The sequence below is a fragment of the Lactuca saligna genome, chromosome 1, assembly GCF_052625555.1.
Source record: "Lactuca saligna cultivar CGN05327 chromosome 1, ASM5262555v1, whole genome shotgun sequence".
NCBI lineage: Eukaryota > Viridiplantae > Streptophyta > Magnoliopsida > Asterales > Asteraceae > Lactuca > Lactuca saligna.
In genome coordinates, this window is record NC_136417.1 from 157,545,751 (window position 1) to 157,566,556 (window position 20,806).

Genomic DNA, 20,806 nt, shown 5'->3' on the forward strand with positions numbered 1-20,806 from the left:
TCCCACGCCTCGCGTCCGAAAGCAAACGAGGTTCTGCGTCTTGTAGGACATAAAAACAATAAGCATGGATAGTATTTCGGGTGCGATCATACCAGCACTAATGCACCGGATCCCATCAGAACTCCGCAGTTAAGCGTGCTTGGGCGAGAGTAGTACTAGGATGGGTGACCCCCTGGGAAGTCCTCGTGTTGCACCCCCTTTTTCGTTGCCCGTCTGCGTTTTTTTATGTTTTAGGTGCGTTTTTTTTTTCTTTCTTGCTATATCCATGCTCGGGCGGCCTCCGGTTCAATGTTGATTGTTTTCTTGTTTCCCGAACCGAGCCGATCCATCACGTGGGTCCCACGCCTCGCGTCCGAAAGCAAACGAGGTTCTGCGTCTTGTAAGACATAAAAACAATAAGCATGGATAGTATTTCGGGTGCGATCATACCAGCACTAATGCACCGGATCCCATCAGAACTCCGCAGTTAAGCGTGCTTGGGCGAGAGTAGTACTAGGATGGGTGACCCCCTGGGAAGTCCTCGTGTTGCACCCCCTTTTTCGTTGCCCGTCTGCGTTTTTTTATGTTTTAGGTGCGTTTTTTTTTTCTTTCTTGCTATATCCATGCTCGGGCGGCCTCCGGTTCAATGTTGATTGTTTTCTTGTTTCCCGAACCGAGCCGATCCATCACGTGGGTCCCACGCCTCGCGTCCGAAAGCAAACGAGGTTCTGCGTCTTGTAGGACATAAAAACAATAAGCATGGATAGTATTTCGGGTGCGATCATACCAGCACTAATGCACCGGATCCCATCAGAACTCCGCAGTTAAGCGTGCTTGGGCGAGAGTAGTACTAGGATGGTTGACCCCCTGGGAAGTCCTCGTGTTGCACCCCCTTTTTCGTTGCCCGTCTGCGTTTTTTTATGTTTTAGGTGCGTTTTTTTTTTCTTTCTTGCTATATCCATGCTCGGGCGGCCTCCGGTTCAATGTTGATTGTTTTCTTGTTTCCCGAACCGAGCCGATCCATCACGTGGGTCCCACGCCTCGCGTCCGAAAGCAAACGAGGTTCTGCGTCTTGTAGGACATAAAAACAATAAGCATGGATAGTATTTCGGGTGCGATCATACCAGCACTAATGCACCGGATCCCATCAGAACTCCGCAGTTAAGCGTGCTTGGGCGAGAGTAGTACTAGGATGGGTGACCCCCTGGGAAGTCCTCGTGTTGCACCCCCTTTTTCGTTGCCCGTCTGCGTTTTTTTATGTTTTAGGTGCGTTTTTTTTTTCTTTCTTGCTATATCCATGCTCGGGCGGCCTCCGGTTCAATGTTGATTGTTTTCTTGTTTCCCGAACCGAGCCGATCCATCACGTGGGTCCCACGCCTCGCGTCCGAAAGCAAACGAGGTTCTGCGTCTTGTAGGACATAAAAACAATAAGCATGGATAGTATTTCGGGTGCGATCATACCAGCACTAATGCACCGGATCCCATCAGAACTCCGCAGTTAAGCGTGCTTGGGCGAGAGTAGTACTAGGATGGTTGACCCCCTGGGAAGTCCTCGTGTTGCACCCCCTTTTTCGTTGCTCGTCTGCGTTTTTTTATGTTTTAGGTGCGTTTTTTTTTTCTTTCTTGCTATATCCATGCTCGGGCGGCCTCCGGTTCAATGTTGATTGTTTTCTTGTTTCCCGAACCGAGCCGATCCATCACGTGGGTCCCACGCCTCGCGTCCGAAAGCAAACGAGGTTCTGCGTCTTGTAGGACATAAAAACAATAAGCATGGATAGTATTTCGGGTGCGATCATACCAGCACTAATGCACCGGATCCCATCAGAACTCCGCAGTTAAGCGTGCTTGGGCGAGAGTAGTACTAGGATGGGTGACCCCCTGGGAAGTCCTCGTGTTGCACCCCCTTTTTCGTTGCCCGTCTGCGTTTTTTTATGTTTTAGGTGCGTTTTTTTTTTCTTTCTTGCTATATCCATGCTCGGGCGGCCTCCGGTTCAATGTTGTTTGTTTTCTTGTTTCCCGAACCGAGCCGATCCATCACGTGGGTCCCACGCCTCGCGTCCGAAAGCAAACGAGGTTCTGCGTCTTGTAAGACATAAAAACAATAAGCATGGATAGTATTTCGGGTGCGATCATACCAGGACTAATGCACCGGATCCCATCAGAACTCCGCAGTTAAGCGTGCTTGGGCGAGAGTAGTACTAGGATGGGTGACCCCCTGGGAATTCCTCGTGTTGCACCCCCTTTTTCGTTGCCCGTCTGCGTTTTTTTATGTTTTAGGTGCGTTTTTTTTTCTTTCTTGCTGTATCCATGCTCGGGCGGCCTCCGGTTCAATGTTGATTGTTTTCTTGTTTCCCGAACCGAGCCGATCCATCACGTGGGTCCCACGCCTCGCGTCCGAAAGCAAACGAGGTTCTGCGTCTTGTAAGACATAAAAACAATAAGCATGGATAGTATTTCGGGTGCGATCATACCAGCACTAATGCACCGGATCCCATCAGAACTCCGCAGTTAAGCGTGCTTGGGCGAGAGTAGTACTAGGATGGGTGACCCCCTGGGAAGTCCTTGTGTTGCACCCCCTTTTTCGTTGCCCGTCTGCGTTTTTTTATGTTTTAGGTGCGTTTTTTTTTTCTTTCTTGCTATATCCATGCTCGGGCGGCCTCCGGTTCAATGTTGATTGTTTTCTTGTTTCCCGAACCGAGCCGATCCATCACGTGGGTCCCACGCCTCGCGTCCGAAAGCAAACGAGGTTCTGCGTCTTGTAGGACATAAAAACAATAAGCATGGATAGTATTTCGGGTGCGATCATACCAGCACTAATGCACCGGATCCCATCAGAACTCCGCAGTTAAGCGTGCTTGGGCGAGAGTAGTACTAGGATGGGTGACCCCCTGGGAAGTCCTCGTGTTGCACCCCCTTTTTCGTTGCCCGTCTGCGTTTTTTTATGTTTTAGGTGCGTTTTTTTTTTCTTTCTTGCTATATCCATGCTCGGGCGGCCTCCGGTTCAATGTTGATTGTTTTCTTGTTTCCCGAACCGAGCCGATCCATCACGTGGGTCCCACGCCTCGCGTCCGAAAGCAAACGAGGTTCTGCGTCTTGTAGGACATAAAAACAATAAGCATGGATAGTATTTCGGGTGCGATCATACCAGCACTAATGCACCGGATCCCATCAGAACTCCGCAGTTAAGCGTGCTTGGGCGAGAGTAGTACTAGGATGGGTGACCCCCTGGGAAGTCCTCGTGTTGCACCCCCTTTTTCGTTGCCCGTCTGCGTTTTTTTATGTTTTAGGTGCGTTTTTTTTTTCTTTCTTGCTATATCCATGCTCGGGCGGCCTCCGGTTCAATGTTGATTGTTTTCTTGTTTCCCGAACCGAGCCGATCCATCACGTGGGTCCCACGCCTCGCGTCCGAAAGCAAACGAGGTTCTGCGTCTTGTAAGACATAAAAACAATAAGCATGGATAGTATTTCGGGTGCGATCATACCAGCACTAATGCACCGGATCCCATCAGAACTCCGCAGTTAAGCGTGCTTGGGCGAGAGTAGTACTAGGATGGGTGACCCCCTGGGAAGTCCTCGTGTTGCACCCCCTTTTTCGTTGCCCGTCTGCGTTTTTTTATGTTTTAGGTGCGTTTTTTTTTCTTTCTTGCTGTATCCATGCTCGGGCGGCCTCCGGTTCAATGTTGATTGTTTTCTTGTTTCCCGAACCGAGCCGATCCATCACGTGGGTCCCACGCCTCGCGTCCGAAAGCAAACGAGGTTCTGCGTCTTGTAAGACATAAAAACAATAAGCATGGATAGTATTTCGGGTGCGATCATACCAGCACTAATGCACTGGATCCCATCAGAACTCCGCAGTTAAGCGTGCTTGGGCGAGAGTAGTACTAGGATGGGTGACCCCCTGGGAAGTCCTCGTGTTGCACCCCCTTTTTCGTTGCCCGTCTGCGTTTTTTTATGTTTTAGGTGCGTTTTTTTTTTCTTTCTTGCTATATCCATGCTCGGGCGGCCTCCGGTTCAATGTTGATTGTTTTCTTGTTTCCCGAACCGAGCCGATCCATCACGTGGGTCCCACGCCTCGCGTCCGAAAGCAAACGAGGTTCTGCGTCTTGTAGGACATAAAAACAATAAGCATGGATAGTATTTCGGGTGCGATCATACCAGCACTAATGCACCGGATCCCATCAGAACTCCGCAGTTAAGCGTGCTTGGGCGAGAGTAGTACTAGGATGGGTGACCCCCTGGGAAGTCCTCGTGTTGCACCCCCTTTTTCGTTGCCCGTCTGCGTTTTTTTATGTTTTAGGTGCGTTTTTTTTTTCTTTCTTGCTATATCCATGCTCGGGCGGCCTCCGGTTCAATGTTGATTGTTTTCTTGTTTCCCGAACCGAGCCGATCCATCACGTGGGTCCCACGCCTCGCGTCCGAAAGCAAACGAGGTTCTGCGTCTTGTAGGACATAAAAACAATAAGCATGGATAGTATTTCGGGTGCGATCATACCAGCACTAATGCACCGGATCCCATCAGAACTCCGCAGTTAAGCGTGCTTGGGCGAGAGTAGTACTAGGATGGTTGACCCCCTGGGAAGTCCTCGTGTTGCACCCCCTTTTTCGTTGCTCGTCTGCGTTTTTTTATGTTTTAGGTGCGTTTTTTTTTTCTTTCTTGCTATATCCATGCTCGGGCGGCCTCCGGTTCAATGTTGATTGTTTTCTTGTTTCCCGAACCGAGCCGATCCATCACGTGGGTCCCACGCCTCGCGTCCGAAAGCAAACGAGGTTCTGCGTCTTGTAAGACATAAAAACAATAAGCATGGATAGTATTTCGGGTGCGATCATACCAGCACTAATGCACCGGATCCCATCATAACTCCGCAGTTAAGCGTGCTTGGGCGAGAGTAGTACTAGGATGGGTGACCCCCTGGGAAGTCCTCGTGTTGCACCCCCTTTTTCGTTGCCCGTCTGCGTTTTTTTATGTTTTAGGTGCGTTTTTTTTCTTTCTTGCTATATCCATGCTCGGGCGGCCTCCGGTTCAACGTTGATTGTTTTCTTGTTTCCCGAACCGAGCCGATCCATCACGTGGGTCCCACGCCTCGCGTCCGAAAGCAAACGAGGTTCTGCGTCTTGTAAGACATAAAAACAATAAGCATGGATAGTATTTCGGGTGCGATCATACCAGCACTAATGCACCGGATCCCATCAGAACTCCGCAGTTAAGCGTGCTTGGGCGAGAGTAGTACTAGGATGGGTGACCCCCTGGGAAGTCCTCGTGTTTCACCCCCTTTTTCGTTGCCCGTCTGCGTTTTTTTATGTTTTAGGTGCGTTTTTTTTTTCTTTCTTGCTATATCCATGCTCGGGCGGCCTCCGGTTCAATGTTGTTTGTTTTCTTGTTTCCCGAACCGAGCCGATCCATCACGTGGGTCCCACGCCTCGCGTCCGAAAGCAAACGAGGTTCTGCGTCTTGTAAGACATAAAAACAATAAGCATGGATAGTATTTCGGGTGCGATCATACCAGGACTAATGCACCGGATCCCATCAGAACTCCGCAGTTAAGCGTGCTTGGGCGAGAGTAGTACTAGGATGGGTGACCCCCTGGGAATTCCTCGTGTTGCACCCCCTTTTTCGTTGCCCGTCTGCGTTTTTTTATGTTTTAGGTGCGTTTTTTTTTTCTTTCTTGCTATATCCATGCTCGGGCAGCCTCCGGTTCAATGTTGATTGTTTTCTTGTTTCCCGAACCGAGCCGATCCATCACGTGGGTCCCACGCCTCGCGTCCGAAAGCAAACGAGGTTCTGCGTCTTGTAAGACATAAAAACAATAAGCATGGATAGTATTTCGGGTGCGATCATACCAGCACTAATGCACCGGATCCCATCAGAACTCCGCAGTTAAGCGTGCTTGGGCGAGAGTAGTACTAGGATGGGTGACCTCCTGGGAAGTCCTCGTGTTGCACCCCCTTTTTCGTTGCCCGTCTGCGTTTTTTTATGTTTTAGGTGCGTTTTTTTTTTCTTTCTTGCTATATCCATGCTCGGGCGGCCTCCGGTTCAATGTTGATTGTTTTCTTGTTTCCCGAACCGAGCCGATCCATCACGTGGGTCCCACGCCTCGCGTCCGAAAGCAAACGAGGTTCTGCGTCTTGTAGGACATAAAAACAATAAGCATGGATAGTATTTCGGGTGCGATCATACCAGCACTAATGCACCGGATCCCATCAGAACTCCGCAGTTAAGCGTGCTTGGGCGAGAGTAGTACTAGGATGGGTGACCCCCTGGGAAGTCCTCGTGTTGCACCCCCTTTTTCGTTGCCCGTCTGCGTTTTTTTATGTTTTAGGTGCGTTTTTTTTTTCTTTCTTGCTATATCCATGCTCGGGCGGCCTCCGGTTCAATGTTGATTGTTTTCTTGTTTCCCGAACCGAGCCGATCCATCACGTGGGTCCCACGCCTCGCGTCCGAAAGCAAACGAGGTTCTGCGTCTTGTAAGACATAAAAACAATAAGCATGGATAGTATTTCGGGTGCGATCATACCAGCACTAATGCACCGGATCCCATCAGAACTCCGCAGTTAAGCGTGCTTGGGCGAGAGTAGTACTAGGATGGGTGACCCCCTGGGAAGTCCTCGTGTTGCACCCCCTTTTTCGTTGCCCGTCTGCGTTTTTTTATGTTTTAGGTGCGTTTTTTTTTCTTTCTTGCTGTATCCATGCTCGGGCGGCCTCCGGTTCAATGTTGATTGTTTTCTTGTTTCCCGAACCGAGCCGATCCATCACGTGGGTCCCACGCCTCGCGTCCGAAAGCAAACGAGGTTCTGCGTCTTGTAGGACATAAAAACAATAAGCATGGATAGTATTTCGGGTGCGATCATACCAGCACTAATGCACCGGATCCCATCAGAACTCCGCAGTTAAGCGTGCTTGGGCGAGAGTAGTACTAGGATGGGTGACCCCCTGGGAAGTCCTCGTGTTGCACCCCCTTTTTCGTTGCCCGTCTGCGTTTTTTTATGTTTTAGGTGCGTTTTTTTTTTCTTTCTTGCTATATCCATGCTCGGGCGGCCTCCGGTTCAATGTTGATTGTTTTCTTGTTTCCCGAACCGAGCCGATCCATCACGTGGGTCCCACGCCTCGCGTCCGAAAGCAAACAAGGTTCTGCGTCTTGTAGGACATAAAAACAATAAGCATGGATAGTATTTCGGGTGCGATCATACCAGCACTAATGCACCGGATCCCATCAGAACTCCGCAGTTAAGCGTGCTTGGGCGAGAGTAGTACTAGGATGGGTGACCCCCTGGGAAGTCCTCGTGTTGCACCCCCTTTTTCGTTGCCCGTCTGCGTTTTTTTATGTTTTAGGTGCGTTTTTTTTTTCTTTCTTGCTATATCCATGCTCGGGCGGCCTCCGGTTCAATGTTGATTGTTTTCTTGTTTCCCGAACCGAGCCGATCCATCACGTGGGTCCCACGCCTCGCGTCCGAAAGCAAACGAGGTTCTGCGTCTTGTAAGACATAAAAACAATAAGCATGGATAGTATTTCGGGTGCGATCATACCAGCACTAATGCACCGGATCCCATCAGAACTCCGCAGTTAAGCGTGCTTGGGCGAGAGTAGTACTAGGATGGGTGACCCCCTTGGAAGTCCTCGTGTTGCACCCCCTTTTTCGTTGCCCGTCTGCGTTTTTTTATGTTTTAGGTGCGTTTTTTTTTTCTTTCTTGCTATATCCATGCTCGGGCGGCCTCCGGTTCAATGTTGATTGTTTTCTTGTTTCCCGAACCGAGCCGATCCATCACGTGGGTCCCACGCCTCGCGTCCGAAAGCAAACGAGGTTCTGCGTCTTGTAAGACATTAAAACAATAAGCATGGATAGTATTTCGGGTGCGATCATACCAGCACTAATGCACCGGATCCCATCAGAACTCCGCAGTTAAGCGTGCTTGGGCGAGAGTAGTACTAGGATGGGTGACCCCCTGGGAAGTCCTCGTGTTGCACCCCCTTTTTCGTTGCCCGTCTGCGTTTTTTTATGTTTTAGGTGCGTTTTTTTTTTCTTTCTTGCTGTATCCATGCTCGGGCGGCCTCCGGTTCAATGTTGATTGTTTTCTTGTTTCCCGAACCGAGCCGATCCATCACGTGGGTCCCACGCCTCGCGTCCGAAAGCAAACGAGGTTCTGCGTCTTGTAAGACATAAAAACAATAAGCATGGATAGTATTTCGGGTGCGATCATACCAGCACTAATACACCGGATCCCATCAGAACTCCGCAGTTAAGCGTGCTTGGGCGAGAGTAGTACTAGGATGGGTGACCCCCTGGGAAGTCCTCGTGTTGCACCCCCTTTTTCGTTGCCCGTCTGCGTTTTTTTATGTTTTAGGTGCGTTTTTTTTTTCTTTCTTGCTATATCCATGCTCGGGCGGCCTCCGGTTCAATGTTGATTGTTTTCTTGTTTCCCGAACCGAGCCGATCCATCACGTGGGTCCCACGCCTCGCGTCCGAAAGCAAACGAGGTTCTGCGTCTTGTAAGACATAAAAACAATAAGCATGGATAGTATTTCGGGTGCGATCATACCAGCACTAATGCACCGGATCCCATCAGAACTCCGCAGTTAAGCGTGCTTGGGCGAGAGTAGTACTAGGATGGGTGACCCCCTTGGAAGTCCTCGTGTTGCACCCCCTTTTTCGTTGCCCGTCTGCGTTTTTTTATGTTTTAGGTGCGTTTTTTTTTTCTTTCTTGCTATATCCATGCTCGGGCGGCCTCCGGTTCAATGTTGATTGTTTTCTTGTTTCCCGAACCGAGCCGATCCATCACGTGGGTCCCACGCCTCGCGTCCGAAAGCAAACGAGGTTCTGCGTCTTGTAAGACATTAAAACAATAAGCATGGATAGTATTTCGGGTGCGATCATACCAGCACTAATGCACCGGATCCCATCAGAACTCCGCAGTTAAGCGTGCTTGGGCGAGAGTAGTACTAGGATGGGTGACCCCCTGGGAAGTCCTCGTGTTGCACCCCCTTTTTCGTTGCCCGTCTGCGTTTTTTTATGTTTTAGGTGCGTTTTTTTTTTCTTTCTTGCTGTATCCATGCTCGGGCGGCCTCCGGTTCAATGTTGATTGTTTTCTTGTTTCCCGAACCGAGCCGATCCATCACGTGGGTCCCACGCCTCGCGTCCGAAAGCAAACGAGGTTCTGCGTCTTGTAAGACATAAAAACAATAAGCATGGATAGTATTTCGGGTGCGATCATACCAGCACTAATACACCGGATCCCATCAGAACTCCGCAGTTAAGCGTGCTTGGGCGAGAGTAGTACTAGGATGGGTGACCCCCTGGGAAGTCCTCGTGTTGCACCCCCTTTTTCGTTGCCCGTCTGCGTTTTTTTATGTTTTAGGTGCGTTTTTTTTTCTTTCTTGCTGTATCCATGCTCGGGCGGCCTCCGGTTCAATGTTGATTGTTTTCTTGTTTCCCGAACCGAGCCGATCCATCACGTGGGTCCCACGCCTCGCGTCCGAAAGCAAACGAGGTTCTGCGTCTTGTAAGACATAAAAACAATAAGCATGGATAGTATTTCGGGTGCGATCATACCAGCACTAATGCACTGGATCCCATCAGAACTCCGCAGTTAAGCGTGCTTGGGCGAGAGTAGTACTAGGATGGGTGACCCCCTGGGAAGTCCTCGTGTTGCACCCCCTTTTTCGTTGCCCGTCTGCGTTTTTTTATGTTTTAGGTGCGTTTTTTTTTTCTTTCTTGCTATATCCATGCTCGGGCGGCCTCCGGTTCAATGTTGATTGTTTTCTTGTTTCCCGAACCGAGCCGATCCATCACGTGGGTCCCACGCCTCGCGTCCGAAAGCAAACGAGGTTCTGCGTCTTGTAAGACATAAAAACAATAAGCATGGATAGTATTTCGGGTGCGATCATACCAGCACTAATGAATCGGATCCCATCAGAACTCCGCAGTTAAGCGTGCTTGGGCGAGAGTAGTACTAGGATGGGTGACCCCCTGGGAAGTCCTCGTGTTGCACCCCCTTTTTCGTTGCCCGTCTGCGTTTTTTTATGTTTTAGGTGCGTTTTTTTTTTCTTTCTTGCTATATCCATGCTCGGGCGGCCTCCGGTTCAATGTTGATTGTTTTCTTGTTTCCCGAACCGAGCCGATCCATCACGTGGGTCCCACGCCTCGCGTCCGAAAGCAAACGAGGTTCTGCGTCTTGTAGGACATAAAAACAATAAGCATGGATAGTATTTCGGGTGCGATCATACCAGCACTAATGCACCGGATCCCATCAGAACTCCGCAGTTAAGCGTGCTTGGGCGAGAGTAGTACTAGGATGGGTGACCCCCTGGGAAGTCCTCGTGTTGCACCCCCTTTTTCGTTGCCCGTCTGCGTTTTTTTATGTTTTAGGTGCGTTTTTTTTTTCTTTCTTGCTATATCCATGCTCGGGCGGCCTCCGGTTCAATGTTGATTGTTTTCTTGTTTCCCGAACCGAGCCGATCCATCACGTGGGTCCCACGCCTCGCGTCCGAAAGCAAACGAGGTTCTGCGTCTTGTAGGACATAAAAACAATAAGCATGGATAGTATTTCGGGTGCGATCATACCAGCACTAATGCACCGGATCCCATCAGAACTCCGCAGTTAAGCGTGCTTGGGCGAGAGTAGTACTAGGATGGTTGACCCCCTGGGAAGTCCTCGTGTTGCACCCCCTTTTTCGTTGCCCGTCTGCGTTTTTTTATGTTTTAGGTGCGTTTTTTTTTTCTTTCTTGCTATATCCATGCTCGGGCGGCCTCCGGTTCAATGTTGATTGTTTTCTTGTTTCCCGAACCGAGCCGATCCATCACGTGGGTCCCACGCCTCGCGTCCGAAAGCAAACGAGGTTCTGCGTCTTGTAGGACATAAAAACAATAAGCATGGATAGTATTTCGGGTGCGATCATACCAGCACTAATGCACCGGATCCCATCAGAACTCCGCAGTTAAGCGTGCTTGGGCGAGAGCAGTACTAGGATGGGTGACCCCCTGGGAAGTCCTCGTGTTGCACCCCCTTTTTCGTTGCCCGTCTGCGTTTTTTTATGTTTTAGGTGCGTTTTTTTTTTCTTTCTTGCTATATCCATGCTCGGGCGGCCTCCGGTTCAATGTTGATTGTTTTCTTGTTTCCCGAACCGAGCCGATCCATCACGTGGGTCCCACGCCTCGCGTCCGAAAGCAAACGAGGTTCTGCGTCTTGTAAGACATAAAAACAATAAGCATGGATAGTATTTCGGGTGCGATCATACCAGCACTAATGCACCGGATCCCATCAGAACTCCGCAGTTAAGCGTGCTTGGGCGAGAGTAGTACTAGGATGGGTGACCCCCTGGGAAGTCCTCGTGTTGCACCCCCTTTTTCGTTGCCCGTCTGCGTTTTTTTATGTTTTAGGTGCGTTTTTTTTTTCTTTCTTGCTATATCCATGCTCGGGCGGCCTCCGGTTCAATGTTGATTGTTTTCTTGTTTCCCGAACCGAGCCGATCCATCACGTGGGTCCCACGCCTCGCGTCCGAAAGCAAACGAGGTTCTGCGTCTTGTAGGACACAAAAACAATAAGCATGGATAGTATTTCGGGTGCGATCATACCAGCACTAATGCACCGGATCCCATCAGAACTCCGCAGTTAAGCGTGCTTGGGCGAGAGTAGTACTAGGATGGTTGACCCCCTGGGAAGTCCTCGTGTTGCACCCCCTTTTTCGTTGCCCGTCTGCGTTTTTTTATGTTTTAGGTGCGTTTTTTTTTTCTTTCTTGCTATATCCATGCTCGGGCGGCCTCCGGTTCAATGTTGATTGTTTTCTTGTTTCCCGAACCGAGCCGATCCATCACGTGGGTCCCACGCCTCGCGTCCGAAAGCAAACGAGGTTCTGCGTCTTGTAGGACATAAAAACAATAAGCATGGATAGTATTTCGGGTGCGATCATACCAGCACTAATGCACCGGATCCCATCAGAACTCCGCAGTTAAGCGTGCTTGGGCGAGAGTAGTACTAGGATGGGTGACCCCCTGGGAAGTCCTCGTGTTGCACCCCCTTTTTCGTTGCCCGTCTGCGTTTTTTTATGTTTTAGGTGCGTTTTTTTTTTCTTTCTTGCTATATCCATGCTCGGGCGGCCTCCGGTTCAATGTTGATTGTTTTCTTGTTTCCCGAACCGAGCCGATCCATCACGTGGGTCCCACGCCTCGCGTCCGAAAGCAAACGAGGTTCTGCGTCTTGTAGGACATAAAAACAATAAGCATGGATAGTATTTCGGGTGCGATCATACCAGCACTAATGCACCGGATCCCATCAGAACTCCGCAGTTAAGCGTGCTTGGGCGAGAGCAGTACTAGGATGGGTGACCCCCTGGGAAGTCCTCGTGTTGCACCCCCTTTTTCGTTGCCCGTCTGCGTTTTTTTATGTTTTAGGTGCGTTTTTTTTTTCTTTCTTGCTATATCCATGCTCGGGCGGCCTCCGGTTCAATGTTGATTGTTTTCTTGTTTCCCGAACCGAGCCGATCCATCACGTGGGTCCCACGCCTCGCGTCCGAAAGCAAACGAGGTTCTGCGTCTTGTAAGACATAAAAACAATAAGCATGGATAGTATTTCGGGTGCGATCATACCAGCACTAATGCACCGGATCCCATCAGAACTCCGCAGTTAAGCGTGCTTGGGCGAGAGTAGTACTAGGATGGGTGACCCCCTGGGAAGTCCTCGTGTTGCACCCCCTTTTTCGTTGCCCGTCTGCGTTTTTTTATGTTTTAGGTGCGTTTTTTTTTTCTTTCTTGCTATATCCATGCTCGGGCGGCCTCCGGTTCAATGTTGATTGTTTTCTTGTTTCCCGAACCGAGCCGATCCATCACGTGGGTCCCACGCCTCGCGTCCGAAAGCAAACGAGGTTCTGCGTCTTGTAGGACACAAAAACAATAAGCATGGATAGTATTTCGGGTGCGATCATACCAGCACTAATGCACCGGATCCCATCAGAACTCCGCAGTTAAGCGTGCTTGGGCGAGAGTAGTACTAGGATGGTTGACCCCCTGGGAAGTCCTCGTGTTGCACCCCCTTTTTCGTTGCCCGTCTGCGTTTTTTTATGTTTTAGGTGCGTTTTTTTTTTCTTTCTTGCTATATCCATGCTCGGGCGGCCTCCGGTTCAATGTTGATTGTTTTCTTGTTTCCCGAACCGAGCCGATCCATCACGTGGGTCCCACGCCTCGCGTCCGAAAGCAAACGAGGTTCTGCGTCTTGTAGGACATAAAAACAATAAGCATGGATAGTATTTCGGGTGCGATCATACCAGCACTAATGCACCGGATCCCATCAGAACTCCGCAGTTAAGCGTGCTTGGGCGAGAGTAGTACTAGGATGGGTGACCCCCTGGGAAGTCCTCGTGTTGCACCCCCTTTTTCGTTGCCCGTCTGCGTTTTTTTATGTTTTAGGTGCGTTTTTTTTTTCTTTCTTGCTATATCCATGCTCGGGCGGCCTCCGGTTCAATGTTGATTGTTTTCTTGTTTCCCGAACCGAGCCGATCCATCACGTGGGTCCCACGCCTCGCGTCCGAAAGCAAACGAGGTTCTGCGTCTTGTAAGACATAAAAACAATAAGCATGGATAGTATTTCGGGTGCGATCATACCAGCACTAATGCACCGGATCCCATCAGAACTCCGCAGTTAAGCGTGCTTGGGCGAGAGTAGTACTAGGATGGGTGACCCCCTGGGAAGTCCTCGTGTTGCACCCCCTTTTTCGTTGCCCGTCTGCGTTTTTTTATGTTTTAGGTGCGTTTTTTTTTTTTCTTTCTTGCTATATCCATGCTCGGGCGGCCTCCGGTTCAATGTTGATTGTTTTCTTGTTTCCCGAACCGAGCCGATCCATCACGTGGGTCCCACGCCTCGCGTCCGAAAGCAAACGAGGTTCTGCGTCTTGTAAGACATAAAAACAATAAGCATGGATAGTATTTCGGGTGCGATCATACCAGCACTAATGCACCGGATCCCATCAGAACTCCGCAGTTAAGCGTGCTTGGGCGAGAGTAGTACTAGGATGGGTGACCCCCTGGGAAGTCCTCGTGTTGCACCCCCTTTTTCGTTGCCCGTCTGCGTTTTTTTATGTTTTAGGTGCGTTTTTTTTTTCTTTCTTGCTATATCCATGCTCGGGCGGCCTCCGGTTCAATGTTGATTGTTTTCTTGTTTCCCGAACCGAGCCGATCCATCACGTGGGTCCCACGCCTCGCGTCCGAAAGCAAACGAGGTTCTGCGTCTTGTAAGACATAAAAACAATAAGCATGGATAGTATTTCGGGTGCGATCATACCAGCACTAATGCACCGGATCCCATCAGAACTCCGCAGTTAAGCGTGCTTGGGCGAGAGTAGTACTAGGATGGGTGACCCCCTTGGAAGTCCTCGTGTTGCACCCCCTTTTTCGTTGCCCGTCTGCGTTTTTTTATGTTTTAGGTGCGTTTTTTTTTTCTTTCTTGCTATATCCATGCTCGGGCGGCCTCCGGTTCAATGTTGATTGTTTTCTTGTTTCCCGAACCGAGCCGATCCATCACGTGGGTCCCACGCCTCGCGTCCGAAAGCAAACGAGGTTCTGCGTCTTGTAAGACATAAAAACAATAAGCATGGATAGTATTTCGGGTGCGATCATACCAGCACTAATGAATCGGATCCCATCAGAACTCCGCAGTTAAGCGTGCTTGGGCGAGAGTAGTACTAGGATGGGTGACCCCCTGGGAAGTCCTTGTGTTGCACCCCCTTTTTCGTTGCCCGTCTGCGTTTTTTTATGTTTTAGGTGCGTTTTTTTTTTCTTTCTTGCTATATCCATGCTCGGGCGGCCTCCGGTTCAATGTTGATTGTTTTCTTGTTTCCCGAACCGAGCCGATCCATCACGTGGGTCCCACGCCTCGCGTCCGAAAGCAAACGAGGTTCTGCGTCTTGTAGGACATAAAAACAATAAGCATGGATAGTATTTCGGGTGCGATCATACCAGCACTAATGCACCGGATCCCATCAGAACTCCGCAGTTAAGCGTGCTTGGGCGAGAGTAGTACTAGGATGGGTGACCCCCTGGGAAGTCCTCGTGTTGCACCCCCTTTTTCGTTGCCCGTCTGCGTTTTTTTATGTTTTAGGTGCGTTTTTTTTTTCTTTCTTGCTATATCCATGCTCGGGCGGCCTCCGGTTCAATGTTGATTGTTTTCTTGTTTCCCGAACCGAGCCGATCCATCACGTGGGTCCCACGCCTCGCGTCCGAAAGCAAACGAGGTTCTGCGTCTTGTAGGACATAAAAACAATAAGCATGGATAGTATTTCGGGTGCGATCATACCAGCACTAATGCACCGGATCCCATCAGAACTCCGCAGTTAAGCGTGCTTGGGCGAGAGTAGTACTAGGATGGGTGACCCCCTGGGAAGTCCTCGTGTTGCACCCCCTTTTTCGTTGCCCGTCTGCGTTTTTTTATGTTTTAGGTGCGTTTTTTTTTCTTTCTTGCTATATCCATGCTCGGGCGGCCTCCGGTTCAATGTTGATTGTTTTCTTGTTTCCCGAACCGAGCCGATCCATCACGTGGGTCCCACGCCTCGCGTCCGAAAGCAAACGAGGTTCTGCGTCTTGTAAGACATAAAAACAATAAGCATGGATAGTATTTCGGGTGCGATCATACCAGCACTAATGCACCGGATCCCATCAGAACTCCGCAGTTAAGCGTGCTTGGGCGAGAGTAGTACTAGGATGGGTGACCCCCTGGGAAGTACTCGTGTTGCACCCCCTTTTTCGTTGCCCGTCTGCGTTTTTTTATGTTTTAGGTGCGTTTTTTTTTTTCTTTCTTGCTATATCCATGCTCGGGCGGCCTCCGGTTCAATGTTGATTGTTTTCTTGTTTCCCGAACCGAGCCGATCCATCACGTGGGTCCCACGCCTCGCGTCCGAAAGCAAACGAGGTTCTGCGTCTTGTAGGACATAAAAACAATAAGCATGGATAGTATTTCGGGTGCGATCATACCAGCACTAATGCACCGGATCCCATCAGAACTCCGCAGTTAAGCGTGCTTGGGCGAGAGTAGTACTAGGATGGGTGACCCCCTGGGAAGTCCTCGTGTTGCACCCCCTTTTTCGTTGCCCGTCTGCGTTTTTTTATGTTTTAGGTGCGTTTTTTTTTTCTTTCTTGCTATATCCATGCTCGGGCGGCCTCCGGTTCAATGTTGATTGTTTTCTTGTTTCCCGAACCGAGCCGATCCATCACGTGGGTCCCACGCCTCGCGTCCGAAAGCAAACGAGGTTCTGCGTCTTGTAAGACATAAAAACAATAAGCATGGATAGTATTTCGGGTGCGATCATACCAGCACTAATGCACCGGATCCCATCAGAACTCCGCAGTTAAGCGTGCTTGGGCGAGAGTAGTACTAGGATGGGTGACCCCCTGGGAAGTCCTCGTGTTGCACCCCCTTTTTCGTTGCCCGTCTGCGTTTTTTTATGTTTTAGGTGCGTTTTTTTTTTCTTTCTTGCTATATCCATGCTCGGGCGGCCTCCGGTTCAATGTTGATTGTTTTCTTGTTTCCCGAACCGAGCCGATCCATCACGTGGGTCCCACGCCTCGCGTCCGAAAGCAAACGAGGTTCTGCGTCTTGTAAGACATAAAAACAATAAGCATGGATAGTATTTCGGGTGCGATCATACCAGCACTAATGCACCGGATCCCATCAGAACTCCGCAGTTAAGCGTGCTTGGGCGTGAGTAGTACTAGGATGGGTGACCCCCTGGGAAGTACTCGTGTTGCACCCCCTTTTTCGTTGCCCGTCTGCGTTTTTTTATGTTTTAGGTGCGTTTTTTTTTTTCTTTCTTGCTATATCCATGCTCGGGCGGCCTCCGGTTCAATGTTGATTGTTTTCTTGTTTCCCGAACCGAGCCGATCCATCACGTGGGTCCCACGCCTCGCGTCCGAAAGCAAACGAGGTTCTGCGTCTTGTAGGACATAAAAACAATAAGCATGGATAGTATTTCGGGTGCGATCATACCAGCACTAATGCACCGGATCCCATCAGAACTCCGCAGTTAAGCGTGCTTGGGCGAGAGTAGTACTAGGATGGGTGACCCCCTGGGAAGTCCTCGTGTTGCACCCCCTTTTTCGTTGCCCGTCTGCGTTTTTTTATGTTTTAGGTGCGTTTTTTTTTTCTTTCTTGCTATATCCATGCTCGGGCGGCCTCCGGTTCAATGTTGATTGTTTTCTTGTTTCCCGAACCGAGCCGATCCATCACGTGGGTCCCACGCCTCGCGTCCGAAAGCAAACGAGGTTCTGCGTCTTGTAAGACATAAAAACAATAAGCATGGATAGTATTTCGGGTGCGATCATACCAGCACTAATGCACCGGATCCCATCAGAACTCTGCAGTTAAGCGTGCTTGGGCGAGAGTAGTACTAGGATGGGTGACCCCCTGGGAAGTCCTCGTGTTGCACCCCCTTTTTCGTTGCCCGTCTGCGTTTTTTTATGTTTTAGGTGCGTTTTTTTTTTTTCTTTCTTGCTATATCCATGCTCGGGCGGCCTCCGGTTCAATGTTGATTGTTTTCTTGTTTCCCGAACCGAGCCGATCCATCACGTGGGTCCCACGCCTCGCGTCCGAAAGCAAACGAGGTTCTGCGTCTTGTAAGACATAAAAACAATAAGCATGGATAGTATTTCGGGTGCGATCATACCAGCACTAATGCACCGGATCCCATCAGAACTCCGCAGTTAAGCGTGCTTGGGCGAGAGTAGTACTAGGATGGGTGACCCCCTCGGAGGTCCTCGTGTTGCACCCCCTTTTTCGTTGCCCGTCTGCGTTTTTTTATGTTTTAGGTGCGTTTTTTTTTTCTTTCTTGCTATATCCATGCTCGGGCGGCCTCCGGTTCAATGTTGATTGTTTTCTTGTTTCCCGAACCGAGCCGATCCATCACGTGGGTCCCACGCCTCGCGTCCGAAAGCAAACGAGGTTCTGCGTCTTGTAGGACATAAAAACAGTAAGCATGGATAGTATTTCGGGTGCGATCATACCAGCACTAATGCACCGGATCCCATCAGAACTCCGCAGTTAAGCGTGCTTGGGCGAGAGTAGTACTAGGATGGGTGACCCCCTGGGAAGTCCTCGTGTTGCACCCCCTTTTTCGTTGCCCGTCTGCGTTTTTTTATGTTTTAGGTGCGTTTTTTTTTTCTTTCTTGCTATATCCATGCTCGGGCGGCCTCCGGTTCAATGTTGATTGTTTTCTTGTTTCCCGAACCGAGCCGATCCATCACGTGGGTCCCACGCCTCGCGTCCGAAAGCAAACGAGGTTCTGCGTCTTGTAGGACATAAAAACAATAAGCATGGATAGTATTTCGGGTGCGATCATACCAGCACTAATGCACCGGATCCCATCAGAACTCCGCAGTTAAGCGTGCTTGGGCGAGAGTAGTACTAGGATGGGTGACCCCCTGGGAAGTCCTCGTGTTGCACCCCCTTTTTCGTTGCCCGTCTGCGTTTTTTTATGTTTTAGGTGCGTTTTTTTTTTCTTTCTTGCTATATCCATGCTCGGGCGGCCTCCGGTTCAATGTTGATTGTTTTCTTGTTTCCCGAACCGAGCCGATCCATCACGTGGGTCCCACGCCTCGCGTCCGAAAGCAAACGAGGTTCTGCGTCTTGTAGGACATAAAAACAATAAGCATGGATAGTATTTCGGGTGCGATCATACCAGCACTAATGCACCGGATCCCATCAGAACTCCGCAGTTAAGCGTGCTTGGGCGAGAGTAGTACTAGGATGGTTGACCCCCTGGGAAGTCCTCGTGTTGCACCCCCTTTTTCGTTGCCCGTCTGCGTTTTTTTATGTTTTAGGTGCGTTTTTTTTTTCTTTCTTGCTATATCCATGCTCGGGCGGCCTCCGGTTCAATGTTGATTGTTTTCTTGTTTCCCGAACCGAGCCGATCCATCACGTGGGTCCCACGCCTCGCGTCCGAAAGCAAACGAGGTTCTGCGTCTTGTAGGACATAAAAACAATAAGCATGGATAGTATTTCGGGTGCGATCATACCAGCACTAATGCACCGGATCCCATCAGAACTCCGCAGTTAAGCGTGCTTGGGCGAGAGTAGTACTAGGATGGGTGACCCCCTGGGAAGTCCTCGTGTTGCACCCCCTTTTTCGTTGCCCGTCTGCGTTTTTTTATGTTTTAGGTGCGTTTTTTTTTTCTTTCTTGCTATATCCATGCTCGGGCGGCCTCCGGTTCAATGTTGATTGTTTTCTTGTTTCCCGAACCGAGCCGATCCATCACGTGGGTCCCACGCCTCGCGTCCGAAAGCAAACGAGGTTCTGCGTCTTGTAAGACATAAAAACAATAAGCATGGATAGTATTTCGGGTGCGATCATACCAGCACTAATGCACCGGATCCCATTAGAACTCCGCAGTTAAGCGTGCTTGGGCGAGAGTAGTACTAGGATGGGTGACCCCCTGGGAAGTCCTCGTGTTGCACCCCCTTTTTCGTTGCCCGTCTGCGTTTTTTTATGTTTTAGGTGCGTTTTTTTTTCTTTCTTGCTATATCCATGCTCGGGCGGCCTCCGGTTCAATGTTGATTGTTTTCTTGTTTCCCGAACCGAGCCGATCCATCACGTGGGTCCCACGCCTCGCGTCCGAAAGCAAACGAGGTTCTGCGTCTTGTAAGACATAAAAACAATAAGCATGGATAGTATTTCGGGTGCGATCATACCAGCACTAATGCACCGGATCCCATCAGAACTCCGCAGTTAAGCGTGCTTGGGTGAGAGTAGTACTAGGATGGGTGACCCCCTGGGAAGTCCTCGTGTTGCACCCCCTTTTTCGTTGCCCGTCTGCGTTTTTTTATGTTTTAGGTGCGTTTTTTTTTTTCTTTCTTGCTATATCCATGCTCGGGCGGCCTCCGGTTCAATGTTGATTGTTTTCTTGTTTCCCGAACCGAGCCGATCCATCACGTGGGTCCCACGCCTCGCGTCCGAAAGCAAACGAGGTTCTGCGTCTTGTAGGACATAAAAACAATAAGCATGGATAGTATTTCGGGTGCGATCATACCAGCACTAATGCACCGGATCCCATCAGAACTCCGCAGTTAAGCGTGCTTGGGCGAGAGTAGTACTAGGATGGGTGACCCCCTGGGAAGTCCTCGTGTTGCACCCCCTTTTTCGTTGCCCGTCTGCGTTTTTTTATGTTTTAGGTGCGTTTTTTTTTTCTTTCTTGCTATATCCATGCTCGGGCGGCCTCCGGTTCAATGTTGATTGTTTTCTTGTTTCCCGAACCGAGCCGATCCATCACGTGGGTCCCACGCCTCGCGTCCGAAAGCAAACGAGGTTCTGCGTCTTGTAGGACATAAAAACAATAAGCATGGATAGTATTTCGGGTGCGATCATACCAGCACTAATGCACCGGATCCCATCAGAACTACGCAGTTAAGCGTGCTTGGGCGAGAGTAGTACTAGGATGGGTGACCCCCTGGGAAGTCCTCGTGTTGCACCCCCTTTTTCGTTGCCCGTCTGCGTTTTTTTATGTTTTAGGTGCGTTTTTTTTTCTTTCTTGCTATATCCATGCTCGGGCGGCCTCCGGTTCAATGTTGATTGTTTTCTTGTTTCCCGAACCGAGCCGATCCATCACGTGGGTCCCACGCCTCGCGTCCGAAAGCAAACGAGGTTCTGCGTCTTGTAAGACATAAAAACAATAAGCATGGATAGTATTTTGGGTGCGATCATACCAGCACTAATGCACCGGATCCCATCAGAACTCCGCAGTTAAGCGTGCTTGGGCGAGAGTAGTACTAGGATGGGTGACCCCCTGGGAAGTCCTCGTGTTGCACCCCCTTTTTCGTTGCCCGTCTGCGTTTTTTTATGTTTTAGGTGCGTTTTTTTTTTCT

The 20,806-nt window shown here is 49.9% G+C and overlaps 62 non-coding genes across 62 annotated transcripts; all 62 read left to right on the forward strand.

Moving 5' to 3' along the window:
* Nucleotides 1-78: 78 nt before the first annotated feature.
* On the forward strand, nucleotides 79-197 carry LOC145016570 (5S ribosomal RNA). The gene has a single exon (XR_013666241.1). It is a non-coding gene; the product is annotated as a 5S ribosomal RNA (ribosomal RNA).
* Nucleotides 198-415: 218 nt separating this feature from the next.
* Nucleotides 416-534, forward strand: LOC145016575 (5S ribosomal RNA). Its single transcript, XR_013666243.1, has one exon. It is a non-coding gene; the product is annotated as a 5S ribosomal RNA (ribosomal RNA).
* A 218-nt stretch (nucleotides 535-752) lies between these two features.
* Nucleotides 753-871, forward strand: LOC145025668 (5S ribosomal RNA). The gene has a single exon (XR_013673672.1). It is a non-coding gene; the product is annotated as a 5S ribosomal RNA (ribosomal RNA).
* A 218-nt stretch (nucleotides 872-1,089) lies between these two features.
* LOC145016582 (5S ribosomal RNA) lies at nucleotides 1,090-1,208 on the forward strand. Its single transcript, XR_013666244.1, has one exon. It is a non-coding gene; the product is annotated as a 5S ribosomal RNA (ribosomal RNA).
* A 218-nt stretch (nucleotides 1,209-1,426) lies between these two features.
* LOC145025669 (5S ribosomal RNA) lies at nucleotides 1,427-1,545 on the forward strand. Its single transcript, XR_013673673.1, has one exon. It is a non-coding gene; the product is annotated as a 5S ribosomal RNA (ribosomal RNA).
* A 218-nt stretch (nucleotides 1,546-1,763) lies between these two features.
* LOC145016586 (5S ribosomal RNA) lies at nucleotides 1,764-1,882 on the forward strand. The gene has a single exon (XR_013666245.1). It is a non-coding gene; the product is annotated as a 5S ribosomal RNA (ribosomal RNA).
* A 218-nt stretch (nucleotides 1,883-2,100) lies between these two features.
* Nucleotides 2,101-2,219, forward strand: LOC145025871 (5S ribosomal RNA). The gene has a single exon (XR_013673863.1). It is a non-coding gene; the product is annotated as a 5S ribosomal RNA (ribosomal RNA).
* A 217-nt stretch (nucleotides 2,220-2,436) lies between these two features.
* On the forward strand, nucleotides 2,437-2,555 carry LOC145025336 (5S ribosomal RNA). Its single transcript, XR_013673357.1, has one exon. It is a non-coding gene; the product is annotated as a 5S ribosomal RNA (ribosomal RNA).
* A 218-nt stretch (nucleotides 2,556-2,773) lies between these two features.
* Nucleotides 2,774-2,892, forward strand: LOC145016590 (5S ribosomal RNA). Its single transcript, XR_013666246.1, has one exon. It is a non-coding gene; the product is annotated as a 5S ribosomal RNA (ribosomal RNA).
* A 218-nt stretch (nucleotides 2,893-3,110) lies between these two features.
* LOC145016595 (5S ribosomal RNA) lies at nucleotides 3,111-3,229 on the forward strand. Its single transcript, XR_013666247.1, has one exon. It is a non-coding gene; the product is annotated as a 5S ribosomal RNA (ribosomal RNA).
* Nucleotides 3,230-3,447: 218 nt separating this feature from the next.
* On the forward strand, nucleotides 3,448-3,566 carry LOC145016599 (5S ribosomal RNA). Its single transcript, XR_013666248.1, has one exon. It is a non-coding gene; the product is annotated as a 5S ribosomal RNA (ribosomal RNA).
* Nucleotides 3,567-3,783: 217 nt separating this feature from the next.
* On the forward strand, nucleotides 3,784-3,902 carry LOC145025436 (5S ribosomal RNA). The gene has a single exon (XR_013673451.1). It is a non-coding gene; the product is annotated as a 5S ribosomal RNA (ribosomal RNA).
* Nucleotides 3,903-4,120: 218 nt separating this feature from the next.
* LOC145016601 (5S ribosomal RNA) lies at nucleotides 4,121-4,239 on the forward strand. The gene has a single exon (XR_013666249.1). It is a non-coding gene; the product is annotated as a 5S ribosomal RNA (ribosomal RNA).
* Nucleotides 4,240-4,457: 218 nt separating this feature from the next.
* On the forward strand, nucleotides 4,458-4,576 carry LOC145025670 (5S ribosomal RNA). The gene has a single exon (XR_013673674.1). It is a non-coding gene; the product is annotated as a 5S ribosomal RNA (ribosomal RNA).
* A 218-nt stretch (nucleotides 4,577-4,794) lies between these two features.
* LOC145026717 (5S ribosomal RNA) lies at nucleotides 4,795-4,913 on the forward strand. Its single transcript, XR_013674673.1, has one exon. It is a non-coding gene; the product is annotated as a 5S ribosomal RNA (ribosomal RNA).
* Nucleotides 4,914-5,129: 216 nt separating this feature from the next.
* On the forward strand, nucleotides 5,130-5,248 carry LOC145026369 (5S ribosomal RNA). The gene has a single exon (XR_013674346.1). It is a non-coding gene; the product is annotated as a 5S ribosomal RNA (ribosomal RNA).
* A 218-nt stretch (nucleotides 5,249-5,466) lies between these two features.
* On the forward strand, nucleotides 5,467-5,585 carry LOC145025872 (5S ribosomal RNA). The gene has a single exon (XR_013673864.1). It is a non-coding gene; the product is annotated as a 5S ribosomal RNA (ribosomal RNA).
* Nucleotides 5,586-5,803: 218 nt separating this feature from the next.
* On the forward strand, nucleotides 5,804-5,922 carry LOC145014667 (5S ribosomal RNA). The gene has a single exon (XR_013665575.1). It is a non-coding gene; the product is annotated as a 5S ribosomal RNA (ribosomal RNA).
* Nucleotides 5,923-6,140: 218 nt separating this feature from the next.
* On the forward strand, nucleotides 6,141-6,259 carry LOC145016608 (5S ribosomal RNA). Its single transcript, XR_013666251.1, has one exon. It is a non-coding gene; the product is annotated as a 5S ribosomal RNA (ribosomal RNA).
* Nucleotides 6,260-6,477: 218 nt separating this feature from the next.
* Nucleotides 6,478-6,596, forward strand: LOC145016611 (5S ribosomal RNA). Its single transcript, XR_013666252.1, has one exon. It is a non-coding gene; the product is annotated as a 5S ribosomal RNA (ribosomal RNA).
* A 217-nt stretch (nucleotides 6,597-6,813) lies between these two features.
* Nucleotides 6,814-6,932, forward strand: LOC145016618 (5S ribosomal RNA). The gene has a single exon (XR_013666253.1). It is a non-coding gene; the product is annotated as a 5S ribosomal RNA (ribosomal RNA).
* Nucleotides 6,933-7,150: 218 nt separating this feature from the next.
* Nucleotides 7,151-7,269, forward strand: LOC145016622 (5S ribosomal RNA). Its single transcript, XR_013666254.1, has one exon. It is a non-coding gene; the product is annotated as a 5S ribosomal RNA (ribosomal RNA).
* A 218-nt stretch (nucleotides 7,270-7,487) lies between these two features.
* Nucleotides 7,488-7,606, forward strand: LOC145025641 (5S ribosomal RNA). Its single transcript, XR_013673647.1, has one exon. It is a non-coding gene; the product is annotated as a 5S ribosomal RNA (ribosomal RNA).
* Nucleotides 7,607-7,824: 218 nt separating this feature from the next.
* LOC145016628 (5S ribosomal RNA) lies at nucleotides 7,825-7,943 on the forward strand. Its single transcript, XR_013666255.1, has one exon. It is a non-coding gene; the product is annotated as a 5S ribosomal RNA (ribosomal RNA).
* Nucleotides 7,944-8,161: 218 nt separating this feature from the next.
* LOC145021496 (5S ribosomal RNA) lies at nucleotides 8,162-8,280 on the forward strand. Its single transcript, XR_013669655.1, has one exon. It is a non-coding gene; the product is annotated as a 5S ribosomal RNA (ribosomal RNA).
* A 218-nt stretch (nucleotides 8,281-8,498) lies between these two features.
* LOC145025642 (5S ribosomal RNA) lies at nucleotides 8,499-8,617 on the forward strand. The gene has a single exon (XR_013673648.1). It is a non-coding gene; the product is annotated as a 5S ribosomal RNA (ribosomal RNA).
* A 218-nt stretch (nucleotides 8,618-8,835) lies between these two features.
* Nucleotides 8,836-8,954, forward strand: LOC145016633 (5S ribosomal RNA). Its single transcript, XR_013666256.1, has one exon. It is a non-coding gene; the product is annotated as a 5S ribosomal RNA (ribosomal RNA).
* Nucleotides 8,955-9,172: 218 nt separating this feature from the next.
* Nucleotides 9,173-9,291, forward strand: LOC145021507 (5S ribosomal RNA). Its single transcript, XR_013669665.1, has one exon. It is a non-coding gene; the product is annotated as a 5S ribosomal RNA (ribosomal RNA).
* Nucleotides 9,292-9,508: 217 nt separating this feature from the next.
* On the forward strand, nucleotides 9,509-9,627 carry LOC145025437 (5S ribosomal RNA). Its single transcript, XR_013673452.1, has one exon. It is a non-coding gene; the product is annotated as a 5S ribosomal RNA (ribosomal RNA).
* Nucleotides 9,628-9,845: 218 nt separating this feature from the next.
* On the forward strand, nucleotides 9,846-9,964 carry LOC145026765 (5S ribosomal RNA). Its single transcript, XR_013674719.1, has one exon. It is a non-coding gene; the product is annotated as a 5S ribosomal RNA (ribosomal RNA).
* Nucleotides 9,965-10,182: 218 nt separating this feature from the next.
* On the forward strand, nucleotides 10,183-10,301 carry LOC145016638 (5S ribosomal RNA). The gene has a single exon (XR_013666257.1). It is a non-coding gene; the product is annotated as a 5S ribosomal RNA (ribosomal RNA).
* A 218-nt stretch (nucleotides 10,302-10,519) lies between these two features.
* LOC145025671 (5S ribosomal RNA) lies at nucleotides 10,520-10,638 on the forward strand. The gene has a single exon (XR_013673675.1). It is a non-coding gene; the product is annotated as a 5S ribosomal RNA (ribosomal RNA).
* A 218-nt stretch (nucleotides 10,639-10,856) lies between these two features.
* Nucleotides 10,857-10,975, forward strand: LOC145025376 (5S ribosomal RNA). Its single transcript, XR_013673394.1, has one exon. It is a non-coding gene; the product is annotated as a 5S ribosomal RNA (ribosomal RNA).
* Nucleotides 10,976-11,193: 218 nt separating this feature from the next.
* Nucleotides 11,194-11,312, forward strand: LOC145016642 (5S ribosomal RNA). The gene has a single exon (XR_013666258.1). It is a non-coding gene; the product is annotated as a 5S ribosomal RNA (ribosomal RNA).
* Nucleotides 11,313-11,530: 218 nt separating this feature from the next.
* LOC145025672 (5S ribosomal RNA) lies at nucleotides 11,531-11,649 on the forward strand. Its single transcript, XR_013673676.1, has one exon. It is a non-coding gene; the product is annotated as a 5S ribosomal RNA (ribosomal RNA).
* Nucleotides 11,650-11,867: 218 nt separating this feature from the next.
* On the forward strand, nucleotides 11,868-11,986 carry LOC145016648 (5S ribosomal RNA). The gene has a single exon (XR_013666259.1). It is a non-coding gene; the product is annotated as a 5S ribosomal RNA (ribosomal RNA).
* Nucleotides 11,987-12,204: 218 nt separating this feature from the next.
* LOC145025377 (5S ribosomal RNA) lies at nucleotides 12,205-12,323 on the forward strand. The gene has a single exon (XR_013673395.1). It is a non-coding gene; the product is annotated as a 5S ribosomal RNA (ribosomal RNA).
* Nucleotides 12,324-12,541: 218 nt separating this feature from the next.
* On the forward strand, nucleotides 12,542-12,660 carry LOC145016655 (5S ribosomal RNA). Its single transcript, XR_013666260.1, has one exon. It is a non-coding gene; the product is annotated as a 5S ribosomal RNA (ribosomal RNA).
* A 218-nt stretch (nucleotides 12,661-12,878) lies between these two features.
* On the forward strand, nucleotides 12,879-12,997 carry LOC145025673 (5S ribosomal RNA). The gene has a single exon (XR_013673677.1). It is a non-coding gene; the product is annotated as a 5S ribosomal RNA (ribosomal RNA).
* Nucleotides 12,998-13,215: 218 nt separating this feature from the next.
* LOC145016663 (5S ribosomal RNA) lies at nucleotides 13,216-13,334 on the forward strand. Its single transcript, XR_013666263.1, has one exon. It is a non-coding gene; the product is annotated as a 5S ribosomal RNA (ribosomal RNA).
* Nucleotides 13,335-13,552: 218 nt separating this feature from the next.
* LOC145016665 (5S ribosomal RNA) lies at nucleotides 13,553-13,671 on the forward strand. Its single transcript, XR_013666264.1, has one exon. It is a non-coding gene; the product is annotated as a 5S ribosomal RNA (ribosomal RNA).
* Nucleotides 13,672-13,891: 220 nt separating this feature from the next.
* Nucleotides 13,892-14,010, forward strand: LOC145016668 (5S ribosomal RNA). The gene has a single exon (XR_013666265.1). It is a non-coding gene; the product is annotated as a 5S ribosomal RNA (ribosomal RNA).
* Nucleotides 14,011-14,228: 218 nt separating this feature from the next.
* On the forward strand, nucleotides 14,229-14,347 carry LOC145025643 (5S ribosomal RNA). Its single transcript, XR_013673649.1, has one exon. It is a non-coding gene; the product is annotated as a 5S ribosomal RNA (ribosomal RNA).
* Nucleotides 14,348-14,565: 218 nt separating this feature from the next.
* On the forward strand, nucleotides 14,566-14,684 carry LOC145026929 (5S ribosomal RNA). The gene has a single exon (XR_013674878.1). It is a non-coding gene; the product is annotated as a 5S ribosomal RNA (ribosomal RNA).
* Nucleotides 14,685-14,902: 218 nt separating this feature from the next.
* LOC145016671 (5S ribosomal RNA) lies at nucleotides 14,903-15,021 on the forward strand. The gene has a single exon (XR_013666266.1). It is a non-coding gene; the product is annotated as a 5S ribosomal RNA (ribosomal RNA).
* A 218-nt stretch (nucleotides 15,022-15,239) lies between these two features.
* Nucleotides 15,240-15,358, forward strand: LOC145016675 (5S ribosomal RNA). The gene has a single exon (XR_013666267.1). It is a non-coding gene; the product is annotated as a 5S ribosomal RNA (ribosomal RNA).
* Nucleotides 15,359-15,575: 217 nt separating this feature from the next.
* On the forward strand, nucleotides 15,576-15,694 carry LOC145025320 (5S ribosomal RNA). Its single transcript, XR_013673341.1, has one exon. It is a non-coding gene; the product is annotated as a 5S ribosomal RNA (ribosomal RNA).
* Nucleotides 15,695-15,913: 219 nt separating this feature from the next.
* Nucleotides 15,914-16,032, forward strand: LOC145016676 (5S ribosomal RNA). Its single transcript, XR_013666268.1, has one exon. It is a non-coding gene; the product is annotated as a 5S ribosomal RNA (ribosomal RNA).
* Nucleotides 16,033-16,250: 218 nt separating this feature from the next.
* Nucleotides 16,251-16,369, forward strand: LOC145016683 (5S ribosomal RNA). The gene has a single exon (XR_013666269.1). It is a non-coding gene; the product is annotated as a 5S ribosomal RNA (ribosomal RNA).
* A 218-nt stretch (nucleotides 16,370-16,587) lies between these two features.
* Nucleotides 16,588-16,706, forward strand: LOC145025441 (5S ribosomal RNA). The gene has a single exon (XR_013673456.1). It is a non-coding gene; the product is annotated as a 5S ribosomal RNA (ribosomal RNA).
* Nucleotides 16,707-16,925: 219 nt separating this feature from the next.
* On the forward strand, nucleotides 16,926-17,044 carry LOC145016688 (5S ribosomal RNA). Its single transcript, XR_013666270.1, has one exon. It is a non-coding gene; the product is annotated as a 5S ribosomal RNA (ribosomal RNA).
* Nucleotides 17,045-17,262: 218 nt separating this feature from the next.
* Nucleotides 17,263-17,381, forward strand: LOC145025586 (5S ribosomal RNA). Its single transcript, XR_013673596.1, has one exon. It is a non-coding gene; the product is annotated as a 5S ribosomal RNA (ribosomal RNA).
* Nucleotides 17,382-17,601: 220 nt separating this feature from the next.
* LOC145026144 (5S ribosomal RNA) lies at nucleotides 17,602-17,720 on the forward strand. The gene has a single exon (XR_013674135.1). It is a non-coding gene; the product is annotated as a 5S ribosomal RNA (ribosomal RNA).
* Nucleotides 17,721-17,938: 218 nt separating this feature from the next.
* On the forward strand, nucleotides 17,939-18,057 carry LOC145016695 (5S ribosomal RNA). Its single transcript, XR_013666271.1, has one exon. It is a non-coding gene; the product is annotated as a 5S ribosomal RNA (ribosomal RNA).
* A 218-nt stretch (nucleotides 18,058-18,275) lies between these two features.
* On the forward strand, nucleotides 18,276-18,394 carry LOC145016700 (5S ribosomal RNA). Its single transcript, XR_013666273.1, has one exon. It is a non-coding gene; the product is annotated as a 5S ribosomal RNA (ribosomal RNA).
* A 218-nt stretch (nucleotides 18,395-18,612) lies between these two features.
* On the forward strand, nucleotides 18,613-18,731 carry LOC145025675 (5S ribosomal RNA). Its single transcript, XR_013673679.1, has one exon. It is a non-coding gene; the product is annotated as a 5S ribosomal RNA (ribosomal RNA).
* Nucleotides 18,732-18,949: 218 nt separating this feature from the next.
* Nucleotides 18,950-19,068, forward strand: LOC145016710 (5S ribosomal RNA). Its single transcript, XR_013666275.1, has one exon. It is a non-coding gene; the product is annotated as a 5S ribosomal RNA (ribosomal RNA).
* A 218-nt stretch (nucleotides 19,069-19,286) lies between these two features.
* LOC145022712 (5S ribosomal RNA) lies at nucleotides 19,287-19,405 on the forward strand. Its single transcript, XR_013670833.1, has one exon. It is a non-coding gene; the product is annotated as a 5S ribosomal RNA (ribosomal RNA).
* A 217-nt stretch (nucleotides 19,406-19,622) lies between these two features.
* On the forward strand, nucleotides 19,623-19,741 carry LOC145025742 (5S ribosomal RNA). The gene has a single exon (XR_013673743.1). It is a non-coding gene; the product is annotated as a 5S ribosomal RNA (ribosomal RNA).
* Nucleotides 19,742-19,960: 219 nt separating this feature from the next.
* LOC145016715 (5S ribosomal RNA) lies at nucleotides 19,961-20,079 on the forward strand. Its single transcript, XR_013666276.1, has one exon. It is a non-coding gene; the product is annotated as a 5S ribosomal RNA (ribosomal RNA).
* A 218-nt stretch (nucleotides 20,080-20,297) lies between these two features.
* On the forward strand, nucleotides 20,298-20,416 carry LOC145026613 (5S ribosomal RNA). Its single transcript, XR_013674576.1, has one exon. It is a non-coding gene; the product is annotated as a 5S ribosomal RNA (ribosomal RNA).
* A 217-nt stretch (nucleotides 20,417-20,633) lies between these two features.
* Nucleotides 20,634-20,752, forward strand: LOC145016721 (5S ribosomal RNA). Its single transcript, XR_013666278.1, has one exon. It is a non-coding gene; the product is annotated as a 5S ribosomal RNA (ribosomal RNA).
* The last annotated feature ends 54 nt before the right edge of the window (nucleotides 20,753-20,806 follow it).